This window comes from Ochlerotatus camptorhynchus, unplaced genomic scaffold, assembly GCF_037179485.1.
Source record: "Ochlerotatus camptorhynchus isolate MF236.1 unplaced genomic scaffold, CSIRO-AGI_Acam_v1.1 ptg000078l, whole genome shotgun sequence".
Taxonomy (NCBI): Eukaryota; Metazoa; Arthropoda; class Insecta; order Diptera; family Culicidae; genus Ochlerotatus; species Ochlerotatus camptorhynchus.
In genome coordinates, this window is record NW_027040568.1 from 2,679,754 (window position 1) to 2,698,645 (window position 18,892).

Genomic DNA, 18,892 nt, shown 5'->3' on the forward strand with positions numbered 1-18,892 from the left:
ATTACCTGTGGATTAAATGTTAACCACTGTCTATACTTATTAAGTAGACATGGTAAACATTCACTTCCACAAAAATTAACTTAACGCTACACAGTAGGCCTGGCCGCTTTATTGTTTGTTTCACATCCTTGATGTGCAGCAAGCATTAATAATGACAAGAAAAATGATAGATGTATCATTTTCCAGGATTCTTTCAAGTACTGGCTGTGTATGTGTAGACTAGAGTTCTGATCATACTTATGGAAAACTACCAACACACGATGAATTGTGAATTCAGAAGAAACTAAACACAACGGTGCTCAGCTGTTGTAAAGAGTTAAATTGCATCACTTAGAAGTACTCGCCAAAAATAAGTCTCTCAACTGATTGTCATGAAATTTTCAGGGAATGGAATACTATATATATGTATGTATGTATATATGTATATATATAAGCTTGGTTGACGTATCTTTCTTTATGAGGTTTTATACAACGGTTGACTCTAATTTTTTCTGCTTTCAACCATGGTTTTAACATTTCCTGCTCCGTAGTGACAACTTTAGGATGCTTCCGGAGTTCGTGCTTCATTATAACCCAGTATATTTCGATCGGCGGCAATTCCTTCGGCACGAAATTGACCCCATTCGTCTTGTACCACTTCAGAACGTCCTTGGAGTAGTAACAACAGGCTAGATCCGGTCAAAAAAATTGTAGGACCGTTGCGTTGCGTGATTTGAGAAACGGATGCAGTCGTTTCTTCAGGCACTCATTCATGTAGACTTGGCCATTTACGGTTGTAGTTGTTACGAAAGGCTTGCTCCGTTTTCCGCATGAAAAAATCGCCTTGCCAGATCATGAATTTCTTGGGGGAACTTTGGCATTTGCTGTTTCCTAAGGGACTCTGAAACATCGAACTTGTCTTCCGCAGTCACATACTGGTTTCCCGGAATTTGTTTAAAGTCCGATTTTCCGTATGTTTCATCGTCCATGATACAGTTGTGTGGTTTTGTCAACTTTTAGGTGTAGGCGTTCTAGCTGTCCTATTCTGTCGTTCATTGCGGTTTGGTGCTTACTGAACCTTGAATGAACGTAGTCCTGCTCGTTTCTTGGCTTTCTGCACGAAACTTTTTGTCAGGTGCAGTTTTTTCGTGACATCCCGAACGGAATAGTTGGGTTTACGTTTGAAGGCAGCAACCACTCGCTTGTGATCTTCAATGCAGTACGGAACACTTTTTCATGCACTCACTTGGTTCCGATCGACAGTTAAACGTTCTCCGAAACATTTTATGACACGAAAAACAGTAGATAGTTGGATTCCCAACATATTTTCGATGGCTCGGTGAGAAAGATGTCGGTTGTTGAGGTGAGTGTGCAAAATTTTCTCGCGCATGTGCTGTTTTTTCGACTACATTTCCAAACCTAATAGGGAAATGGGGGTAAAATTCCCATATGCTCCCTTTCTATCTCAACTGCCAGTTAATATGAATGGCTTCCGTACTTTAAACGTACATGAATAGATGCAAATAGCCTTTTGAAGAAAGTAATCAGTCCCATGTGAAAAAGTAGGCATTGAGAAAATGGACGTCGAAGTTACGAAGTGCAATTGCCATGTAAATATTTGAAAAATCATAGTAAATTTATTGATATTTTTTTAAAGTTAAAATCAGTTGCAACGAAGTTTGCATGTTTTGTTATATCAGCGAAAATATGGCAATTCGAAAAGCAGAACTTTAACTTGAGCTATGGAGCTATGGATTATTTTGTTTGAGCATGAGCATGATTGACCGCCCACGGTTGCTACTCTGTTATTGACAGACCAGCTGTAATTACACAGAAAACCAATAGACGATGCTTGGGACTAGCAATCATCATCAATGTGTAAAAACTGGTGATCTCAAACTAGGCAATACCAGCGCCGGCCGCACCCGAACACTGGTCAAGAAAGGAAGGGGTAGGAATGTGTTGAAAAGCGATTATTTTGCTTGATGGGACAAACTGACTTGATGTTATTTTCACATTTTTCATGACCAAAGCCCGTAGTTTTATCACATAAGGGGCTGTTCATAAACTACGTAGACAGTTTAGGGGGGGGGGGGAGGGTAAACAATTATCCTCGGCCCATACAAATGTAAAAAAAAAAATTGTATGGACAATTGTCTACGGAGGGGGAGGGGGGTGTCAAGAATCCCAAAAAACTGTCTACGTATTGTTTTCACAAAATTGACGAAAATCCATATGGGACTGATATGCGGTTATAGGTAGCATAGATAAAGCCTAAATACATGCTTCTTTGGTACCTGCCCAGGACTGAAAGCCACCTTAACCCTCCGTTACTCGCACCAACTTTTATAACACGAGTACTCGCGCGTTGTACTTTGTACAACAGTGTGAATTTTCCATTGCCATTTTGCAGCCGAGCTACCAATCGATATGCAACCAAAGGGTATTCATTAAAAATCTTGTTTTTAACTGAACAAGCTAAAATTTTATCACAGTTATCCCACAAAAATGCCGATAATAGAGAAAATGTGAATGGAAACCGCGTCCGTACTACGTGGGATTTGACTTAATTGGTTACAACATGGAAAATCTCGAGATCCTGATCAGATAGAAAATTACTGTCTTCGGCAAAGTTGTTCTGGAGATCATAATCTTTTTGCTGGTGGAGAGTAATTCAGAATTTTCTCACTACGTAGCGCTAGAATACATGTGAAATTATCGCATGTGATATATCTCGAGATCATAACCAGATAGAAAATTACTGTCGTCGACAAAGTTGTTCAGAAGGTCAAGGCCTTTTCGTTGGTGGACAGTAGTTCAGCGTTTTCTCACTTCACGGTACTAGTATACATGTAAAATTCTCGCATATATAAAATATTTCTAGATCCTTACCATATAAAAAGTTACTGTCTTCGGCAAAGTTTTTTAGGAAGTCCAGATCTTTTCGTTGGTGGAGTAGTTCAGAAAATTCTCACTACGTGGCGCTAGTATATACATGCAATTTTCGCATATACAATACCTCGAGATCCTGAGCAGATAGAAGTTACTGTCTTCGGCAAACTTGTTCAGGGTGTCAAGTAGTTTTGGCTGTTGGACAGTAGTTCAGAATATTCTCACTACACGGCGCTAGTATAAACGTGAAATTCTCATATAAAATATCTCGAGATCCTGGCCAGATAAAAAGTTACTGTCTTAGGCAAAGCTGTTCAGGAGATCATAGCTTTTTTGCTGGTTAACAGTAGTTCAAAATCTTCTCACTAGGTAGTGCTCGTATACAAGTGAAGTTCTCGTATGTGATACATCACTAGATCCTGACGAGATAAAGAATAAATGTCTTTGGCAAAGTTTTTCAGGAAGTCAAGACAGCAACTTTCTAGCTGATCAAGATCTCGAGCTATTTAATATGGCAGAAAGGCACGTATATACTAGCACCGCATAGTGAGAAAATTCTAAACTATTGTCACCCAACAAAAAGATCTTGACTTCCTGAAAAACTTTGCCGAAAACATTTACTTTCTATCTGGTCAGGATCTAGAGATATTTTATATCCAAGAGTTTCACATCTGTAGTAGCGCTGAGAATTTCACGTGTATACTACCGTCGCGTAGTGAGCAAATTCTGAGCTATTGAGCACCAAGCAATAGGCTTTGATCTCCTGAAAAACTTTGTGAAAGACAGTAACTTTTTACCTGGTCAGGATCTCGAGATATATCACATGCGAGAATTCCACATGTATACTAGCGCTACGTAGTGAGAAAATTCTGAACTACTGTCCGCCAGGGACAAGGCTATGATCTCCTGAACAACTTTGTCAGAGACAGTAACTTTCTATCTTGTCAGAATCTTGATATATTCCATGTTGTAATCAATTAAGTCAAATCCCACGTAGTATGGTCACAGTTTTCGCGGTTTCCATTTACATTTTCCCTATTATCCGCATTTCTTAGGTGTCAAAATTTAGCTTGTTTAGATCAAAACAAGTTTTTTGAGGAATACTCGTTGGTTTCAGATCGATTGGTAACTCAGCAACAAAATGGCAATGGAAAACTCATGTGTGTTGTACAAAGTACAACCAACAATCAATACGAAACTAACGATTTTAAATTGGCTCACCACTTTAGTAGCCTATTGGTCCCAAGCAAACGATTAACGTACCCTATTCTAGTCGAAATTCTAGTACTACGCAATGTTTGTTTTGATTCGCTATGAAAGTTTGACAGATAAAATGAGGGGTTATTGGTTTTCCCTATGTTTCGAGGGGTGATTCGACAAGCTTGGGACCGAAGATAGTACCAGAGGTGAGCCAAAAAGTTGAGCACGTTTCTTCGGGACCTACTTGTCTTAGAGTTACCTCTATGGTACAACAGCGCGAGTAACGGAGGGTTAATAAAGATATTAAAAAAATTCTTTGGCATCATACACTGAAACAAATCGACATGTACCGTTTATTGGATCCATCTTATAACATAGCAATGTCAGCAGATTTATTCATTCTATGTGATGATTGATAGATTCCATTGGATTATCACTTAAAAACTATGACTGCGATATAGAATGATTTCTATCGTAATTTCACATACTTAGTACTTGACAATACTTTGCTTCGAACGTGGTTAGCGAAGGTAAGAAGTATATGAATATTGTCTGATATATTTCATGGTGAAAAACTGTTGATATGTCATGGGTGGGAACAGACATCTAGAAACTAATGGAAAATCATATAAGTTTGCACTATGAGAAAATTCAGTAAAATATACCTGTTTTCATGATGAATATTGCTCACTAAAATATATATTTTATAAGATAATCATGTATATTTTATTGGAGTTGCTTTTACTGATTTTTGACGTTTGTTGATATGTCGCGTAAATAGACATGTAGAAACTATTGGACTGTCATTTAACTTTGCAGTATAGGAAAACATGTATATCTCATTGGAATAGCTTCCTTTGATTTTTGAGGTTTAGAGATTGTAAACAGATCTATCCCAATCATTAAATAGTCATATATAAATGCCTTTTAAGAAATCCAACAGCAAGCATTTGTTTTTGCATGTTTTTCTGGGATGAATATCGCTCCCAATAAAATACATCTTACATGATTGTTCTTTATAAATTATTGAAACAATTTTCAACTATGTTAACGTACACTCATTGAAATGATTAGTTGAACTAAATACTACTAACAACAATGATACTGTATTGAATAATCTTTGTTTGTTATTGTTTCATATGATAATTTGTTCCAGAAAAGAATGTATTGAGATTGAAAAAAAAAATGATTCTACTGTAATATTTACTTTGCTATGATTCTAATTGTAAGCCTTCTACACGGCTAATTCAGATTCCAGCCCTAAGTAGTACTCGAACTTCATGAGCCAGTTCTATCAAATCATATAATTTAGTCGTTGATTTATTGCACACAGGTGCATTAAGAAAGATTTGAACAAACCACACCACCGAAACGGAACAGTGCTATTTGTCTTCACTCTAGCAGAACGAGCATAAAGTTGCACTACATTCCGTGTCGGGAGAGCTGTTCTTACTTCATGCTATTTGAACGAGCTCAATCTTGAAGTCAGCCGTGGCCCAGTGGAATCGAGCACAGACACCGAAAGCATCACACCTCAACAGTTCTTGATCGAATCCCAAATCAGCTACAATAAAAAAAGGCACAACTGTGAAAGCTCCCACTGCCTGATGTTTATTTTTTCGAATTTATTTTTAGAAATCGATTAAATATATGTGTCAAAAGAAGAAGTAAATTTCATTTTATTTTCACATAAACTTTATTTCGATTGATTTATGACACATATATTATATTGTGGTGAAAAGTATAGCTTATGCTTATGGGTTTCAAATCCATTTCAGTTAATTATTATAATTTGATCGATTTTCATTTATCATAGGACGATCATATAAAAGTTACCAAATTATCAGCATTGTAAATGTATCAGATATTCATATAGAATTTACCTGACACATTTCCAATCATATCATTTTCAATGGATTATCTTATAGCGCAAATTTATTAGACTTCCACATAACAGGAATATGTCAAATTCGTTCAGTGTAGCAGTATAGGGTAGGCGATAATCTCTTCAGACAGTGGTGGCGGGGGAGATACCCCTCACCATCACTTCCAAACAGGGGAGTTTGGTAAAGGAGATGAGCTGCCCGATTCGTGTCTTGGCCTTTGCTTATTTTCTACTCTGTATATACAATCTTCACACTTCCGTACTCTAACGGAACTATCAACTCTATACTTTCATCCAAGGTTGCAAATACTCATTTCAATAATGTTTTTCGGAATAATAAAACCAAAAGATGGTATGATGGCATGTTTTACTTGTAACTTACAAGAAGAGGTTACAAAGTAGGCGTTTGAAACATAAAACCTGTAAATTTTGCTTTCTGTGAGTCACAATCAGCGATTTTCTGATCGCTGAGTGAGTGAGTGAGTGAGTGAGTGAGTGAGTTTGTGAAAAATCGTTGATTGTGACTCTCATGAAGTGAAATAAACAGGTTTAATATGTCAAACACATTCTTTGCAACCTCTTCTTGTATCCTACCAATTCAAAATTTGATCATGGCATCTAACTATTTCATAATTTAGAAAAACATTGTTTTAGCTGAAATGAGTATTTGCAACCTTGCTTTCATCTCCTCATACATCGTATAAAATGACCACTTTAAGTCTGATATCTGACGTTAAGCATATGCAACTACACAGAAAAAAAAAATCTGAATTTTAGCTATTGCGTAAAATCTCTCTGCGTTTAATTTTGAGCAATACTTGACATAAACAGCGAAATTGTTTTCAAGCTTGCATTCAAAATTGTTAATTTATGCGATATTTCGCATAAATTTACACGAAATATCGCGTAAATGTATGCGAAATCTAGCGTTAATTTTATGTGCCCAATATCTCGCAGAAATTTACATGAATTTTTTAAACGGTGTATGTAAATCGTTTTCTTCACGCATGGAGTAATACAAACATAATTAGTTAATGTGTAATATTTTGTCAATAGTCTTATACAACATTTAGATTGCATTGCACTTAAATATAGATTCTCTCCCATCTCCTGTCTGACTGACCGACAAAAATAACGAGACTAAAATCGCTAAGAACAGTCATCATCGGAATGCCGTATGACATGCAGCGGCATCATATGAAGATTGGCGGAGATTACATGACTGGCACAGCAAACAGTTTAAGGAAACTTGTGTAACATATCACAAGGACCTAATACACCGTTGATCGACCCTGTTAATAGTTATTTTTTGTTAGCTTATTTCTGGTTATATTTGCAGCTTATGTGCACAGAAGTTGCTTTTCCACCAAAAGGGATAATCAATTATGAGTGTCGATCAATAAAAGCTATGAACCTTTTCAAATGTTCTGCGGCAAATACTTGTTGCGTATTCACAATTTATGAATTCTTTAATGCTTTAAGAAAGAAGTTTTCATCATGAGACACATTTGTTGCTATCCGTAGTCTTCCTTCGGACGCGGTACGATGTAGAAAAACTCCTCTAACATAAGCCCCAGGAATGGTGATACTGATGGAAAATGAAAGATGCTTATTATTATTTACATTAAAAAAGTTTTTATTTCTCATAGTTTCTCTTCTGCTTTCAGTGTATTCCATCATATAATAGCGTACATAATTTTACTTAATCGATTAAAAGTTTTTCCATACCGCACTGCACTGCCTGCACGCTTCTGTTTATATTTTTAATCTTCGCACTTTGATTTTTCCACACTGCTCTGCAACAACCTTTGCAGAATGGAAAGCACAGCTTTGCAGCCACCGAATGGCGGTTTTCTGTGGGACTTGGAGTTTCCTTCCGCTCGCAGTTTTAATTAGTGTTCATATTTTCCATTATGTTCCTTTGGACCATATGTAAATTAAATTTTCTCTTTCATTGCCGCAGATACAAAGCTTATGCTTTCCATCCTGTGATTGCTGATGCTTGTGTAAAATAGCTACGCTTTGCGCGTTTATCGTTTTGCGCCCTAAACTTAAACGTATATTTACAGGAAAATCTGTTTTTTTTTCATTTCAATTTAGTTAAACTTTAGATTCTATCTTTCAGTTAGATTTAACGAATCCTTAAAGCTACCGGAGTATTTTACTCTTTTTACACAAAGTGAAGCTTACCAACTAACTGCACAGTTTCTTCTTCTTCTTTTAATTTTTAAGATCGTTTGGACTTGTCTGTGTAAAACTGTGTTCTTTTTGCAAAGCCCGCCATCGTTTAATATTCATTTCTTTTAAAAAGGCTCCATCATATAAAACGTGATGACTACCTATCTAATACTATTAGAGATTTCGGATTGGGGTCATTTTCGTTTTTGAGCTACGCCCGTATCGCGTGGAATCACCGTTGTGTAAAGACAGTTCATAGTAACACTAGCATAACGCAAAAACGAAAGCGACGGCTGACATGTTGGTTCGCCAATTTCTGCATGCGTTAAATCAAACGAATCGATTGAGTATTTTTAAACTAAAACAAAGAAAATAAAATGTAATATGGAGAATATTTTGTGCGAGATCATAAAATAACGCTGGTCAAACTTAAGCATTATTCTTTTAATTATAACGATGTGTATCGAAGTTTCATTACAGAGGAAGACTTAAAACAAAAATTGCAACTATGAAACGTAAATAGCCGATTATTAAAAACGTGGAACAAAATACTCGAATTGCTGCTTTGGATTAAAACTTGGAGAGTATAATAAAACGGTGCTATGGTAACTCAAACAATTTTTAGTATTGAATGCAGTGTTCTTTCTTTAGATGATAGATTAGGATAACGAAACTGGATTTTTTGATTATTCCAATCGCTTTTGGATAAAACGAGATTTTTATGACGATTGACAATCAAATGCTTAATTTACACCTTTACAGCCCAATGATCAACTAATCAACTAATTTGACGAAAACGAGGTAGCGTATGATGCTTTCCGGTTGGTACAAATTATACTTAAGGCTAAATTTACTTTGATGTTTTTTTTTTTCGAAAAATTCAAAAGCAGTTCTTTTCGACGCATTATTTCAGATTGCAATAATCTCGCGTCATTCCATTCATTTTGCTATTTTACATATCAATCTCAAATAATGCTTCGGAAAAAAAACTACTATTGATTTTTTTGAAAATCCATGAAAGCAAATTGAACCTTAAAAGGATAACGAGATTCACACTCCACAAGAACTTCACTGTGATACTGCCTTGCGGCAAAATTCAATTCTATAAGTATCCCGAGCAGAGTTTGAGATCAAATCCAAAACAACATTCCTCCGTCAATATCAAATTGAATACTAGTTCTGCTCTCAATGAAAGCAAAATGAAGATTTTTTTTTATACATGAGGGAGAGAAGAAATTTTCCAATTATGTTCGAAAATTACAGCAAAATGAAAACAATATTATTTCATAATTGTAAACTGAAATCAAATTATGATTTAAATTTGATGTTGAATGCTTTTGCCCGGGATATTACAGGAAAAAACAACTGTTTCAAAATAAGAGCAGTTAATATTGGTCGTCTAATGAATCTTTCCACAAATTCCTAACTCTGGGATTAAGGCTTCCAAGATCGTAGTCAGGGGTGGACATAAGGGCAGGGTTGTATTTTGATGGTGGATCATTAGGAAGAGTCCCACCAGGCCGAACGCTGTCAGGCCGAACGGTGTTAGGCCGAACGGTGTTAGGCCGAATGTATCAATGGTGACTACTTGGTTACAAGTAGTCAGTACTATTTTCAATGCTCCCATTGAGGGCTCTACATTTTCGAAGCTCTAAAATGAACTCAAGCTTTGTTTCTCTCATCCAAACGTGTTCAACGCCTAACTAGACTATCAGCAAGAAACGAAAATGCAAAAGAAGCACGCTTAGAAGGAAAAGCTGGCTGTGGATCTTCTCGTCGTTGCTTTGCTCATCGCTTTCAATGTAAGTAACGTCAATTTTCTAGTTAAACGAAACCTCCTCATTATGGATTTCAATCCCTTTCACGAACAGTCTATCACCACTCTTTCAATTTGTTTAAAATGCGTTATGTCCCATGTGCGTTAATTTTGTTTAGATAAATATGTGGATGCAAGTTAAACTAAACATATTACGTGTAATCTTCAAGTGTTCCCTAATAAAAAATAACCATAAACGAACGATAACCCAAATCATTGAACTATTCCACAAATGGTTTGGATGATACCCAGAACACGTCATTAAGCAAATTAACCATACAACTTTTATTAGGGTTTTCACGTGATAAATGCTTTAAATATATATTTGCATTTTCCGTCATATACGCCATGAAACCTTTGTTGATGTGTTTCATGAAAGACGAAACTATCAAAGTCGAGCGCTCTTTGGTTCGTCCGTTTTACCGAAGCTTGAAAGAAAGACCAATGGAGCGACGCGACGGGAGAAAGAGAGACAAGCGATCGAATATTTGTTTTAGCACGCCGACTGAGGTTCTAGAATGCTGCGAAGCTGTTCGACTTTAACAGAAAAAAAAAGCCAGCAGTTTCTTCGTCGCATCGATTTGGTCGATTGAAGCTGATATTGTGACACCCTGCTCCCATTACTCGATGGCCAGCTTTTGATTTGTTGGACTAATTTTGACGTCGAGCACATAGTCGAGCAGTTTTGGGACGACCTTGTTATTAATTGTTTTAAGAGTGATTTAAAGTAAATTAGGCAGCACATTGCCGAATTTTTTTAGAGAGAGCATAATTTCTCGTAATTTCAGTAGAAAAATAAATTCTATATATTTTCCACGGCAAAGTTTGAGTGGAGGAAACATAATTTTAAACTGCTCGAATGATCCATTGTTAAGTCCCAATATGTCAAACAATCGTTCTAGTTCCACAATATTGGGATTTATTTTAACGGGGATCTTAAAAATTTCTATCATACAATTTCGAAGGTGTTCGAAGTCTTGGAATCACATTGGAATTTTTTTTACGATATCTCATGAATTTGCTTAAGAATATCCTTAGAACTATTCTACAATTATTACTGCCCTGAAAATCCTCCAAGTTCGATTCTCATCGAATTGTCATCAGAATTTCATATGAGTGAAAATTCTTTAAAACTCTCGTCATAATGCCTTTGAATCTATCAACTGAATTTGATTTTCGTGGAATTATTCTAGGTATTACCTTAAATTTCTTTGAGTTCTCCTCTCTTCCATGTTGCAATAAACTTCTTGAAATTCTCCCCGTAACTTAAATTTCAATGGAAATCTCATCAGACGTATTTTGGGATCCTCGAGTTGGAATTGAAGTGTGAGATCTCATAAAATTGTCTATAGACAGGGGAAGTGCTTTATTAGCGTAACGGCATTCTGATATGCATATTAATCTCAACGACCTAGCCAAACACTTCTCTGCAGCGGATCTCACCACCAACTTCAACAAGATAAAATCGTTTGATGTCCACACGGACAACCTTTCGAACTTTACGGAAGCTGGGCAAGCAGTTAAGAAAGTCGAAAGTTTCAATTATCTTGGCATCCAGATAGCGTCAGACGGCGGAACCAAGAGCGACATAGGTGCACGAATCAAGAATACTAGGGTTGCTTTTGTGAATGTACGAAATGTATGAAGTTCTCACTAGAAATACTCAGAGGGAGAGATGGGCGGAGAGAATGTTTTGAGCCAAATGAACTGTCAAAATCTGAGCCAATTGAACATTCCTATTAGATTTTTTCCGAGGATTTCTTATTCTTACTGGAATAAATTTGAGAGTATTGCAATCGAACAGAAATTCAATCACCTTTATGTTTTGTGTGCTTCTCAAATTCAACTAGTTTTTGGAATCCAAAACAACATTCTAAATCTATCTTCGTTGGTTAATGAACGGCATCAAAAATAAAAGTCATTTGAAATGCTAGCTTCCAGCAAGGGTTGCAAGATAATTTAGGAACATTTCCCTGCTGCCGAATTGTATTTTGTTTTCTCCGCCTATCTCTCCCTCTGAGTATTTCTAGTTCTTACCAAATAAGTCAAAGCACCAAAATCTAAATATTCAATTCAAACTTGAAATCTTTGTTGTTATACGCCAGCGAGACGTGGTGTGTATCAGCGGCGAACACTGAATAGCTGCAGGTCTTCGTCAACCGATGCCTGCCATATATAATTTTTGCTGGGTGGCCTCACATCTGGATCTCGAATGTTGAGCTTGATCATCGATGTCATCAGAAGCCGATATCAACAGAAATTCAAGAACGTAAGTGGAGATGGGTCAGTCACACACTAGGAAGGGGTGGAAATGAAATCTGTGATCAAGCGCAGGACATCGCAGTAGAGGCAAATTCAGGATTTCATAGCGGTGGAGCATCAACATATTTGAAGCCGACTGGATTCAGATCTGGGCTCAGGTCAAGGAAAAAGCGAGCAGCGATCCAGGAAGGAAATCTTTCACGTTTGTCCTAGGGGTGTACTGGTGTGGACCAGGAAGTGCATCAGCTATGACACAACGTAAAATTTGCTCCAGTTTGGGCATTTACGTAAGCGATTTAAATAGGGACCAAAAACTGGTACCATTGCGTGTATGGGATTTTACACTTCTTTTGCAAGCGTTTTTTGCCGGCTCTCAACTTAGTGTTCTAGATGCGCTTCCAAAGTTATTGATTGAGAGCTTTCTATGCCATATGGATTAATTTGTATTTTGTGTGACAAGATTTCTTCGACCAGACAGGGAATCGAACCCGCCGCCACCGGATTGGTAATACCGTGCCTTTTCCGACTAGGCTGTCTGAGCCCCTACACGTTATAACTGGTGCATATGCTATTACTGGCTCACTCTCCCTAGTAAGTTTTTTCAAGCAACGTTTTTGTAGGATCTCTCTTTAATCTCTCACTTTATAAAATCCGGCTTAATGATCTTTTCAGCCCAGTAGCGATCAAAAATTGTGCATAATTTTATAACTCAGATTTTTTTTTTATTTATGATATATAATTAAATAAATCATAGGGATTAATGATCAACTTTAGAGATTTTGGATTTTATAATAATATCAAAATTCTGAGACTAAAACTAAAAAATCAGTGCCTTGAAATCTATTTTGACAACCATGAGTTCCAGAATCTTAATGCTTTTTTTAATAATCGAAATAAAAAAAAAAGACAAATGTTTGCATGCATGGTTGTCGGAAGATAATCCCAAAGAATCAGTAAAATTCAAATTTTTTTCAGTGTAGTCTTGATCTTTTACGGTGGATGAACTCACATGAATAATTTCCATAGGAATTTCGACGAGAATCGGGATAGTTTCAATATGAGAGTAATAAGAATTTCTAGGGAGTTCCATATAATATTCTTAAGGAATTCCTATGTGACTCACAAGGTAATTTTGAAAAGAATTCCTTGAGATTTTTTTGGAGAACTTCAAACAAATACTATGGAGAATTCAAATGTAGTTATGAGGATAATTGCATGGTGATTCTGAAAAGAATTCCATGAAGTTTGTGAGGAGAAGTCTAGAAGATTTCCAGAGGGAGTTCTGAGGAGCATTTCAAAGGAACTACAAGGAGAATTCCAAAGAAGTTTTAATGTCAAAAACTCAGAAGTAAATCGGATTTACATTTTAAGAGAATTGTGCTATACAATTCCAATGAAATCTGAATCTTAAGGTAGTTCTAAAGGAGAATATACAGTTTTTTAGGACAGGTTAGTATGTTTTAGTAGAATTCGAAGCTATTTCTGTCACAGAACTTCTGAAGCGAGTTCCATGGGGATTGATGAGAATTCCAAGGAAAATTTCAACATAATTTTGGAAAATTTCAACATAATTTTGGAAAATTTCAAACTATTAAAATGTAGAAACAAGTAGAAAAATTTCATTGGCATTTTGAAAAAGGTTTCAATGCAATTTGGAAGAAATTTTTATTGGAATTATGATTAGAACTTAAAGGGAATTTTGAAATTAATTCTGGTGGTGTGCAATTCCAAAGAAGTCTAGGTGTATATTTCAATTTGAAATTCTAAGGATGATTCCAAAATTAAATATCAATGATCTTATGTAGCCTTGTAGCAATTCGGTTGTAGGAAAACCTATATACGACTGTTTCAGTCATAAACAAGGCTGAAAGTCTCTTTAATAAAAATAATCAACAGCAAACAGCCATAAACAAGTTGTAGCAACGTTTAGACAAATATTTTGACGACATTTTGGGATATTTCTCAATGATTTCCGAACAATCGGATTTGCGGTTTCTCAGGGAATGCTGAAGATAATCCCAAGGATTTTTTTTAGGATATTTTAGGACTTGACATTTTGTTCGTACGTGTGATATCGTAACAAATTGGACAAAATTTCAATACGCATCGTTAAAAAAATTCAATAAAATTGAGAAATGAGGTTTGTTCCCGTACTTACTTTTCGGTAAGATTCTGTACAAACGTAAAAAATCAAGTACGGAAATAGACCTTTTTGTAAAATTTTACGAAAGCTATTGCGCTTTTTCAGTGGTCTAATTGTAGCATAGTATCATAGAGTAACACTAACACCAGGGTGTCCCGCAGATCATGCTCAATCTTTTGGCTCAGGAAGCACCAGATCTTTGGTCTCAAGCTAATTGAAGCACCCCTCGAAATGTAGGAAAATCCGCGAGCCCCTCAGTACACTCTGTCAAATTTATAAGGCGAATCAAATCAAGTACGGATTTTAGTATGAAAATGGGGCTTATATATATATATATATATATATATATATACTTGGGACCAAAAGACTAATCAAGCAATGAGCCAATTCATAATCGCTAGTTTCGTATTGATTGTTGATAGTAAACCTTAAACATCCATCTTGTAGATGAACCAGAAAGATGTTCGATTACGGTTATGTGAAATTATTTAAAGATAAAAGTCAGATGCTCGGACGCGCTGACAAAATCGGGTCATTACTGTATATCTGAAAATATGAGATTTTGGTCTTGAAAAATTGTTAAATATTGCAAGGTTAAGAAAAATTAAAAAAAACGTTAAAAAAAATTTAGTGTCAGAATCCTTCAGATCTTGGGCACTTCGCACTTTAGAACTCTTTCTTCAAGAAGTCAGACTTCGACAAACTGCTGCACCCAATAAGTTATGTCATGTTACGTTTTACGATGTATACATTTTTTGCGAACAAATTTACATCCATTTACAATTTACATCAGGTTTTTTGCTGTTATATCAATATTTGATACATCGACATGAATTACATCTGGCCAGAGCACACCTATTTTTTGCTGTGTTTGATAAACTTGAGCATCTTTTCTCTGTTCAGGTCCCCAAAATTGTCTATTTACGAATCAGGCCCGATATGACATATTAATTTGACAATCGTTCTTACACCACTACAATTTTCAACTTTACCGTGTTTGAGACTCATCTTGGTAAACACCTACTAACCACGCGGCTGCTGAGAAAGCTCAATAATGAATGAATTTCTCATATTTTCGGTAAAACTGAACGTAAACTGTTTTAATTTTTAAGTGATACACTTCTTGATTTTTGAAATATAATTTTTTTTACCCACGGCCGTTGAATGTATTTCAAAAGTGTAAGATTTTATTTATTTTAGTAAAAAGTGCGTTTACTCAAAACTGAATAAAAAGTTTTTGCTGTAAAAAAAACTTACGTTTAAAGTGTTTAGTAGCCGCGTTTTTAACAATATATATAATTGGTGAAATAATATTGACTTTTGAGCTATTTTCATCGGCCGTGCAAAAAGCGTCGCATTCGAGTGCACACTGGAAACGAATTTTTTCAGAGAGTGAGTCACTTTAACTCATATTCGTATGGAGAAATTTCAAAAAGCGTTGGTTATTCTTGCGCTGAATGAAATTAGAAATGGAGTTGAATTCGACTGATTTTTGAAAAGTGGATTTGCTCACAAAATGAGACAATTTTTCCAAGCATTTCCAGGAAAAACTTCTCGAATATGAGGAAAATCGAGACAGGTTCACTCAGTCTATCAGTATACGCTAAGACGGAGAAAAATTGTTGTCGATTTTCCTCATATATATTTGAGACGTTTTTCTTGAAAAATCTCTGAAAATTTTACACAAATTTTATTTCTTAATTGAGTTGAATCCAGCTCAATTTAGAGTGGATCTCATCGTCCATGAACAACAACTAAAGCAGAAGGAACGCTTCCTCGTACACAAACCACGCGTTTGCGTTCATCCAACCATGCACGCGGCCGATGATAGTAGCTCAGAACTGTGTCAAATTCGAATCAAAATTGTTAAAAGCGGGTTGAACACACTGAACTAAAGACGAATCTATTTCAGAGAGTGAGTAATTTTACTCTTTTGTATGGAGAAATTTCTAAAAGCGTAAGTTACTCATCCGCTGAGTGATCTACGCTTTTAGAAATGGATCCTAACACACTAAGATTATTGCACAGATTAATGTGAAAATTTACCGAAATCTCAACAGCTAAACGTTCGGTGTGTGTGAGTGAGTATGGATGAGTAAAAGCGACTCACAACTTTTTCTTTTTTTAGTCTTTATTAGGGAGATTTTTAGCCACTGGCTAGTTCATCTCCAAATGACTCACAACTGAGTAAAAGTAACTCACTCTCTGAGTTAGTTTCGTTTACGTTTTCGCCAAAAATTGGCTCGAATTTCATGAAAATCAAATAATATTTTACTCAGTCTATGAGCATACTAGTAAACTGAGTAAAATATTCATCGATTTTCCTGAATTTCGAGTTGATTGTTACACACTCAATCTAGCTCGGTAAGATTTCTAACAGCCAATCAATTCGGCATTTGCTTTAGTTGATATCACGGAAAAATATTAGCATGTTAGCTGAGATTTTAGCAAATTCTAATTTGTGAGCTGAGTCTCGGAAATATGTCTTACTGAGTTCCAGCAACCAATCGGCTTTTGAGACCATGACTATTCAAATTAAGTGTGTAAGGTGAATCGAGTATGATTTTACTCATTCAATGAGTAACCCATTTTGTAAGTAAATTAGTTGAACTCATTAGCTATGAGTAACAGCAGTTTTTTTTTTCCAAATATGAGTACATTTCGTATGAAAAGAAAATTCTCTGAAGCAATTGAATTCAGTCGCTGAGTTGTTATAGTTGGCCGTGCACTGAGTAACAACTGCCTCCCCCCCACATTTGCAATTTTGAATCACATCCGACTCGATTTTGAGTGACTCTCATTGGTCGTGTACAATGGAATGAACGCTTCCTCGTACACAAACCACGCATACGGATGATGAGACACGCCGTGTCCGAAGTGGCGGATTAATCAATTTCCATGTACCTACATCCGATTTTTTATCACCAAATTTTAGTTTGGGTGGGTGCCAATATTCTTAAATCGGTTGGTTTTAAAATATTCTTTCGGAGGAAATTTTTGGTGCATTTTTTATGGGGAGATTTTGGTGTCTTAAGCGCCATAACCTATTATTTATAAATTATGATAAAAATAAATAATTCAAATTTCCGCCGACAGAATATTTTAAATTGAACCGATCTAAATTTTTGGGCGAAGAAAAACCCGATGTACATGAAAGCTGATTAATCCGCCATTTCGGACCGTGTCGACTCAAAATTGAGTTGAATTCGACTCATTGTGCAAGAAGTGGATTTACATGGAAAGCTTCAGGAACATGAAGAAATTCGACGAAAATTTTACTAATAGACTAAAAGAAACCTCTTTTGATTTTCCTCATATTCGAGAAGTTTTCCTGGAAAAGCTCGCGAAATTTTACTTGTGGGTCTCATAACCAATTAAATTTTTCTGTGGGAAAGTTCAATCACTTTTAATGTAAGTGGTTAGCTGTGGTTTTAAATTGAAATAATACATTCAAAAGCGTACTGTTTTACGGTAAAATATTATAAAAATAACACAGTTATCACGTGACATCGAGAACTAAAAAACTATCAAAATGACACCGAATAATAAATAAAAAACCTAACGAGATGAGTATTTAAAAACCGCGTATTGCTAAATAAGTACCATAAATTGCAGCAATAGTAGGCGAACAAACTGACATGACGCCGTTACGATGGCAACAACCAACTCTTCTGCATGGTGGCTAGTTAGATTCACAAATGTTATCCTTTTTTAATGTTTGGTTTTATCACACACACGACGATTCACATTTACAGAGAAACAGTGATGCTCCCGGCTTCCGGCGTTTATCTCAACAGTTTCCCCCGTTCAATGTAATGTATTTAAACACTGTTTGTTTTTGCATTGTTACTTCAATTTAAAATAATTTCTCGAGATAAAACACGGTTATGTCATTTAGTTGCGATAAATTTTCATTTGCTTGACCCTAGGTAAATTCGATTTTCATACATTGCGCCTCTCCGCTTCCGATCGGTTGTTAATTTTAAAATAATCTCCTGTTTATTTTGACCCCTCATCTGCTGCGTGTAAAAGTTAATCGTACTTCTCGAAAATTGATATATCTATTTACGTGTGTTTCTCTCCCATTTGCAGTGACTGGGTTTACAGTTTTTTTGTTCTGGTTTTGTGCAAATATTTATAATACCGTTAATTATGTATATAAAATATTTTCCATGCGTTTCTGCTTTCCACGTGCGGCTTACACTTGTACGCTTTCTCACTCTCATTCTCTTTTTCACACAGCCTCCCCGTACAATATGCATTTTGCTCTGTCCCACCCTTTTCGGAGGGGCACCCATGCATTGCTTCTCACTCGCTTGTCATTATTCACAATTAAATATATTTCGTTTAAGGGCACGTATTTTTATATAATAATACAATTTAATTAAAAATATAAACGCGTGAAATGTTACATATTCTTGCGGAACAAACGGCGGGGATGGACATGGCAATTGTGTCGTCGTTGCTGGAGTGTATTTTATTGCCAAGCGAGGCTGTAATTTTCGATTCCATATCGTAGTCATGCACTCGCGAGATC